This window comes from Bidens hawaiensis, unplaced genomic scaffold (genome assembly GCF_021521415.1).
Source record: "Bidens hawaiensis isolate Kalapana, Puna unplaced genomic scaffold, B.hawaiensis_p1.1 tig00042911_1, whole genome shotgun sequence".
Lineage (NCBI taxonomy): Eukaryota > Viridiplantae > Streptophyta > Magnoliopsida > Asterales > Asteraceae > Bidens > Bidens hawaiensis.
In genome coordinates, this window is record NW_027497599.1 from 79,652 (window position 1) to 88,787 (window position 9,136).

Consider the following 9,136-nt stretch of genomic DNA (forward strand, 5'->3'; position numbering starts at 1 on the left):
CACTATGATGTTCCATATCTCTTCTGAAGGCTTATTTGGCTTTCTCCAGATCACCCCAAATTGACTTCAACCCCATGATATTGGTCTAAATATTTTTATGACATAACATTTAAACTTTCTTAACAAATTATTCTTTTCAAAACTTGCAAACATTTGAGGTTGAACGTTGGACTTACATGCCACGCAGTTCAGACTAACAGGCCTTTCATTCAAGGTGTTTAAGGACTTATAATGATGCCCCACCTCTATAGTTCTAGTTTAAACCCTCATGTTTGTTTTCTTTCAAAACTTTTGAACATTTATCAGCTTTTGGTTGATATATAATCAATTTGCACAAATTTGTTCGTTGTCATATACATAAGATGTTTCATTTTGAGTGACCAAATACCAACAGGCTCGTGTACGACTGGATAATTACTTTTCTGCCTATCATTTAGAGAGATTTATCTTGAAACATGCATATTTCAACAATGTATCTCTACATTAAGTCTAGCATATTCATTATGTTTATATCACCCCAGGTTTTACACATCATGGGAAGCAACTATAGTTATCAATGACTGTACTAATAGTCCTTTTAGCCTATTAATCCATATGATTGGTATAAATAATCAATCTACTATCATTTCCCAAAGTTTGGATCAATTTTCATTTAAAGCCTTTTAAGCTTCTACAAAGCTTTGAACTGAATAATATTATCATTTCTCAACACCATTAACTTGCTCAGCTTGACAAAAATGATTATCTTTGAAAAATTTCTTTGTAAATTATTCATTTGAGCATTCATTTGAATTTGAAAGCACAGTTTTTACACAAGCATTCAATAACGTATTCAAGATCAATAAAAAATGAATGGTATGCATCAACACAATCATTGTAACATAATGTTGAAATCAAGATTAATTATGCAAAGTGCATCCTATCCTAAGCACATCATCATTTCAGATCATCTAATCAAAATAGATGATATCATATAAGCATGCAGATTCATCAGTTCAAAATAGATATTGGCATACCTATCAAATCATCATGATCAATCACTAGATTCATACCTAAGCATCATAGATACCTAATTGAAACATAATCAGGTAAAGAACACATCAGTTAAACAAATTTCACATAATCAAACATAGAAAGACAACTTACTCACTCAATACCTCTTAAGAGATAGTCAGTTAGCACATTGAACACATATCATCAATCAGACTTCATCAGAGTTGATCATGCCAAAAGCTTTTAGTAGAAAGTGAAATCTTGTCTTATCTAGTGGCTTGGTGAATAAATCTGCCAAGTTGTCACCAGTGTCAACTTTTTTCATTTCTATTAAACATTTCTTACTGCAATCTCTAAATGAAATGGTGTCTGATTTCAATGTGCTTGGTATTTGAGTGTTGGACTTGACTCTTAACTATGAATAGAGCAGTAGTATTATCAATATAAATAAGAGTGTTCAAGTAATTCAAACCATAGTCCAACAGTTGATTCTGAATCCAGAGGACTTAAGCACAACAAGAAGATGCAATAATATATTCAGCTTCACCAGTAGAAATTGAAACGGTTGTTTGCTTCTTGCATTGCCATGATACTTCTATCTCCCAAGAATTGGCAACCACCTGATGTAGACTTTCTACTCATGTTGCAACCATCATAATCACTGTCTATATAAACAATTAGATCAAAAGCATGGTTCTTAGGATACCAAATGCCTAAATCAGGTTTTCCTTTCAGATATCTAAGTTTCTCTTAACAGCTGTCATGTGAGAAACTTTTGGACTTGATTGGAATCTTGCACACACACATACCACAAACATAATGTCTGGTATTGAAGTAGTTAGATACATCAAAGATCCAATCTTAGCTCAATATTCATGTTCATCAACAAACTCCTCGTTTTCATCAGCTACCATCTTCTCATGTGTGTCCATTGGAGTAGAAGCAGTCTTCAAGTCTTGACATTTGAACTTGTTCAATATGTTTTGCACATCTTTTGATTGACAAATGAATATACCATATTTCTTATGTTGAACTTGCAAACCAAGAAAGAAATTCATTTCTCCCATTGAGCTCATACAATATTTAGACTTCATAACTTCCTCAAACTCCAAACACATATGTTCATTTGAGATCCAAAGATGATATCATCAACATATACTTGAACCAGAAGCAAATCTCTTCCTCTTTTCTTGTAGAAGAGGGTCTTATCAATGGATCCCTTATGAAAACCATTCACAAGCAGGTGGTTTGACAACTCATCATACCAAGCTCTTGAAGCTTGATGTAGTCCATATAGAGCTTTGTTTAGTTTATACACTCTATTTGGAAACTCGTCATCCTCAAAACCTGGAGGTTGAGTGACAAACACTTCCTCTTCTACTTTTCCATTTAAGAAAGTAGATTTCACATCCAATTGAAATACTCTGATAATTTTAGAAGCAGCATAGGCTAAGAAGATTATGATACCATCTAGCGTAGCCACTGGAGCAAATACTTCTTCAGAATCTATCCCTTCTTCTTTTAAGCATCCTAGTGCAACTAGTCTTGCTTTGTTCTTCATTACTATCCCTCTTTCACTCTTTTTATTCATGAAAACCCATTTGGTGCCTATTGCAAACTTTCCTCTTGGCTTATCTACAAGTTCCCAAACTTGTAAATTCTTGAACTGAGCCAACTCCTCTTGCATAGCTTCTACCCAACCATTGTCTTTCAATGCTTGTAAAATGTTCTTGGGTTAAATTTGGGATAGAAAGCAGGAGTTCAAACAAATGTTTGCAGATTTTGATGCACTTGTTGTAACTCTTTCATGTAGATCACCAAATATGTTTTCAGTAGGATGATATCTTTCTACAAAGGAAGTTTGGATGATTTGATTTGAAGTAATTGATGAATCAAGATTTGTATAATTGAGATCAGGTTCTTCAATGACTAAATCTGATGCGGCATTGTTCATATCATCATCTTCTTCAACATTCTGTTGTGATGTTGAAGCAAGATCATTTCCCATGTTCAAATTTTTAAACAAGGTTTCAAAGGTTGACTATCTATCAGCTTGGTCTTGATCTTGTTGGTTATTTGGTTGTTCATCATTCATGACAAGATTTTCTTGATCTTGTTGTTGATCAAGATTATCATTCTGCTCATCTTCTGATTCAATGTCAGAAGCATTCTCATGAAAAGAAAATTCAGTGTTTTTTCAGCAACCTTGGACCACAATTTGTTCAAATCAACATTCTTTTCTGAATTAGTTTCAGGGACACTTTTTGTATATAAAGTATCATCAAAGTCCTCAGGATAAAGTTTATAGGATTTGATTAACTTCTCTAGATCAAGTAGCCATGATGCTCCATCAACAGTGTTAAATTGATTTTCATTAAATATCACATCTGAAGATTCAATCACACTCAAATGATCTGTCACATAGACTCTATAGGCTTTTGAGTGTGTGGAGTATCCAACAAAGAAGCAATCTAAAGATTTTGATTGAATATTTTTCAAATAATCCTTGGTATTTAGTAAAGAGCACTTGCAACCAAAAGGCTTGAAGAACTTGATGTAGGGTGTTTCTTTTAAACAAAATCTCATAAGGATTTTTGTCATGACTCTTGTTGAGAAGGACTCTATTTTGAACATAGCAAGCAGTGTTAATAGCTTCTGCCCAAAAAGTAGCAAGCAAGTAAGCATCTGCAATCATGGTTCTAGCAGCTTCTATCAATGTCATGTTTCTTCTTTCAACTACTCCATTCTGTTCAAGAGTTCTAGGGGCACTGAATTGTTGGAAATTTCCTTTTGCTTGAAAAATTCCATCATCACCCCATTCTTGAACTCAGCCCCATTATCACTTCTCATAACCTTCACCCTTACATCTAGTTGGTTCTCAATCCTTGTCACACAACTCTTAATCAATTCAGCAGATTTATCCTCTGAGTTTAGAGAATAAACCCATGTATATATTGAGAATTCATCAATGATCACCAAACAATATTTCTTCTTTCCAATACTAGGAATACTCACAGGACCAAAAAGATCCATATGAAGCATTTCAAGCATCATTCATCCTTAATTCATATAAGTTTCCATTTCTAGGAGCCATCATCATTATCATATCAGGAGGAATTACAAATTCAGGTTTGAGGATGAAACAATGTGAGTCATCAAAGCCAACATTTTAACCTTTATCACACATCCGAGATATGCTCAAAATATTATATTGTAATCCTTCCACATAAAACACATTATCATATGACAATCTACCATTAGTAAGAATGCCTTTCCCCACAAATTTCCCTCCATTTTCATCACTACCAAATGCAACCAGTCCTTTAAATTTCTCTTCATAGTTGACCAATGATCCTTTGTCAGAGGTCATGTGCTTGGAACATCCATTGTCCATATACCATACATCATTCATTGGTGTGGACTGTTCCTACACAAATTAAAGAAAGAATATTAGATAAGTGATGAATAACAAGCTGATTCAGCTTGCAAATCATCAATAAATTCATAAACAGTTTCATCTGGTATGGGATCCTCATACACCAGCTCACAAGACTCATCAATCTCATAGTGTAACATCCCGCTTTTGAAAAGGATTAATAAAATAGTTTTCGTTTATTTTATAGTGTGTCGATTATCGGTTTAGATAAATAAACTAATAGAAGGTGGGCTTGGACTTTAAAAAGATGGGATAGGAGATGGAATAGGCCTTAGGTCCATGGGATTAAGGGAGTATAAATACCCCTTAAACCCTAATCTTTCCATTTTTATCCATCTCTACACCATAGCCTACACCTTCAACAATACACACTAACACTATCTATTAACCTGGGCCAAGATCCGAAGGTGAAAACCTGAACCCGTTGGTGCTAGAATGTTGTGACGAAACAAAACAACATCAAAACTAGACCATGATCGTAAACCTACTCGTTTAAGGTACGTTTATATCGAGAAGTTGTTCGTTTAGGTCTGGATTACGTCTAGAAATCATAGATCTGTTTGAGTATGTTAAAAACGAATCCAACATAACAAATCCTACTGAAATCCGTAAACAATTGATAGGTTAATTTGTCAAATGAATAATCGGGTCTATAATAGAACAAATCGCACCCTCTTTGTGTCTTATATTCCGAGCCGCGGCTTTCTCTTCCGGGAGAGCTCCTGATGTCAAGTAAGCCTTGAGTGGTGTCATCCAGGATTCTACTCCGGCTTGTATCACCAACACCAGATGCTGCGGGACAGATGGTAGATCAAGGACTTCAACGCGAATGTCTTTAGCGAAGTGCTCAAAGTTTGTTGAAGCTAACTTGCTAAGGGCATCCACCGATTTTTTTTCGCTTCCTTTGATGTGAATGACCTTGCACAAGGAGAATTGGAAGGATCAAGTCTTTCGCTTGTGACAAGTATAAAGCCATTACATCATTTTGTGCTTCATAAGTTCCATTGATCTGTCCCACGATCAACGTGGAATCCACCCGCGCTTCTAGGTGTTTTACCCCCAACTTCTTGGCTATTCTTAGGCCCGCCAGAAAAGCTTCATACTCTGCCTCATTTTTAGTACTTTTGAAGTCTAACTTGATGGCATAAGTGAATTAATGACCTTCGGGATTGACTAGCCTAAGGCTTGCGCCAGATCTCTCGTTGCTCTAAGCTCCGTCAGGGAACAATGATCAGACTTGCCCTTGTTCAGGAGGTGCTTGGGGTTGTTGTTCAATAAAACATTCCTCTTCTTTGTGTTGCTGGACTTCAGTGACGAAGTCCGCCAAAACTTGCCCCTTGATTGCTAGCTTGGGTTTGTATTCAATTGCATGTTCTCCTAGTTCGATGGCCCACTTTGCCAATCACCCAGACAATTCCGGCTTTCTTAATACATTCTTGAGTTTATACCCTGTTAGCACATTGATGGGATGGCCCTGAAAGTATCTGCGGAGACGCCTGGCAGCATAGACTAGTGCTAGAACCAGTTTTTCAAGAATTGAATACCTGGTTTCCAGCCCTGTCAATGTCCTACTGACATAATAAATTGGCGTTTGGACATTCTTTCTATCCATTACTAGTACGGCTCCAATGGCGATGTCAGACGCTGATAAGTATAGTGTCAGAGGCTCCCTTGCATGTGGTGCTGTCAAAGTAGGTAATTCCATTAAGCATTTTTTGACCTCCAAGAATGCTTGTTCAGCTTCCGTGGTCCACTTGAAGTGTGCCTTCTTGAGACAATTTCTCAAAGTTGAAACAAACGGGTGAGATTTAGCTGCATGATTAGCTAAGAATATGTTCAGTGCAACCAATCTTCCGTTAAGTGTTTGTACTTCCTTGAGGGAGGAAGGTGAAGGCATTTAGGCTACTGCCTGAACCTTGTCTGGGTTGGCCTTATAACCCGCACCCGTTACAATGACTCCTAAAAATTTTCCTTCCTACATCCTGAAGGAGCACTTGGATGGATTCAATTTCATGTTAATCTGCCTGAGGGTCTCAAATGTTTCTTCTATGTCTCGAAGCATCTGATTTTCCTCAACACTCTTGATCACCAAGTCATCCATATACACTTCTAGATTTCGCCCAATTTGTCCTTTAAAGGCTTCATCCATTAAACGCTGATATGTAGCACCTGCGTTTTTTCAATCCAAAAGGCATCATCTTGTAACAAAATATGCCTTGGTCTGTAGAAAACGCTGTCTTGTCTTCATCACCCGCCGCCATGCGGATTTGGTGATAGCCCTTGTAGGAGTCAAGGAAACAGTTAAACTTGAACGGGGCTACAACGTCGACTTTGAGATCAATTTCTGGAAAAGGATAACAGTCTTTTGGGCATGCTTTGTTTAGATCCTTGAAATCTATACACATCCGCCTTTTCCCATTACTCTTTGGAATGATAACCGAGTTTTCAACCCATGTCTGGTACTGGATTGGGCGGATGATTCTAGCTTGTAAAAGATCTTGGACTTGTTCGTTCATAGCCTTAGTCTGTTCCAGACCCATCTTCCGCTTCTTTTGAAGAATCGGTGTGAATCCTGGATTCACCCGCAATATATGCTCCGCAATCCTTCACGGGACACCAGTGATGTCCACGGGTTGCCAGGCGAAGATGTCTATGTTCTTTGTTAACAATTGTTTCAAAAACGTCCTCACTATCTCTGAGATAGCAGGACCAATCGTTATTGTTTGGTCCGGAAACTTCTTATTCAACACCCATTTTTCTGGCTCAGTCCTCTGAATTTGCTTTGGGACTTTGCTAGGTTTTAAACTTTCTGTCACGAAACAGTGACGATTAACGTGAATAATTGCTACACCAGTGTGGGTCGGAACACCTACCGCACCGTGCGTGTGACACCCGACATTTTCAGGTTAACTTTGTTAACTAAACACAGTTAAATCTTGTTGACTATATCAATAAACTCAGTTAGTTCGGTTAACTACGTTAATGAACCGTTATGCATGTAGTGTCATGTATGTGTACATTTAAGTTAGTAGTGTCGTTGGTGACCCAAGTAAGAGTAATTAGTTATAGATAACTAGAATAATAAACTTGTCACACATGTTATAATATATTGTTAGTGCACGGTTTTGCGTCTGGAGTCTTTGTATTTATCGTTAATGTTTATTTGATAATTAATGTAATAGTTAATGTTTATATTTGACTAGTTCGTTAAGATTAAGTCTAGTTCGCTAGGGATGTTAGCGAACTAAGACTAGTTCGTTAAGGTTAAGTCTAGTTCGCTAGGGATGTTAGCGAACTAAAACATTATAATGTATTCCCTCCTGATTCGTTAGGGGATGTTAACGAATCAGGGGGTGGTTCGTTATGTTAAGTTATGCAACAAAGGGGAAGCTGGTTCGCTAGGGGATGTTTGCGAACCAGGTCGCCTTCTATATATAGTGAACAACTGTTCACTTGTAAAGAGAGAAGAGAGAGAAGTTTTTTAGATATAAGTTTATGGAGAAAAAGTTTTAAAGTAATTACTCTCTCTCAAGCTTCACCTTAACATTATTGATAATATATATACATATACAGAACATTAAATCAAGGTTAATTATGAGCTAGATCTTTAACCATGGTAATTGGATAATTAACAGATCTAAGATCTGTTTTATTGTTATCAGGAGTTAATCCGGGATCCAACAAGTGGTATCCGAGCTGTTGGTGCTCTTTACACTTGAGTTGGTGTTTTAAGTGTTAATGTTATTGTTAGTATTATTAAGTTTTTCGGTTTTGTTTGATTTGAATCAATTTGAGGTTATTTTGGTTGAATTATGTACGGTTTGAATGGAATTCGTGTTGGTTAAGGTATGGATAGGTGTGGTTAAGAGGAATTGAGGTTTGAATTGGAATTGACTGATCTGGTTTTGGTTTCGGTTTAAGTCCGAAACAGAGTGTTTGTTTTTGGGAATTTGATTTGGTTAAAGTGTTAATCGATTACGAGGATATGTGTATTGGATTCGGAATTGGTTTACGAGAATTTTGATTGGTTATTTGTGCAATTTGGTTGAGTAACGAGGTTGTATTACGAATTTGGTACTTCTGGGTTTCTGGGTTAATCTTCATAATTTCTGGAAATTAGTTTGAAGATTTGAAGATGAACTTGATTCGTTATCTTCTTCCTGGTGATTCGCTATATGTTTCTTGGTGATTCGTTTTCAACAGTGTTACTTCGCTACCTTGTTCGTTAGCCAGTTCGTGTGAGTTATTGATTCGTGTTATCTAGTTCGTTAACTAGAATTAACTGATTCGTGTGACACGTGTTCTTCTTGGGATTTGTGTCATAACAACCTTTGCCACATGGCATAAGGTGTCAGAGTTTGTTACAAACGGTTGAAACAACCTGATTCGCTATTGTGTGATTCGCTAATCCACTGTAGCTAATTCGCTAAGCATTCCTTAGTGATTCGCTAAGTTTATGTTGGTGATTCGTTACTGATTATCATCTGATTCGCTAAACTAATCCTTTGTAATTCGTTTGGTCAATTCGTTTAGTTGACTTGGTCAATTCATTAAGTTGACTTGTGATTCTTTAAACCTTCATCTCATTCGTTATCTGTTTCGCCATTTGGGTGATTCGTTAACCTTATTTGTGATTCGTTAAGTTGACTCGTTAAGTTGACTTTTGATTCGCTAAAACATTTACCTCATTCGTTAAGGTTCTTCGTT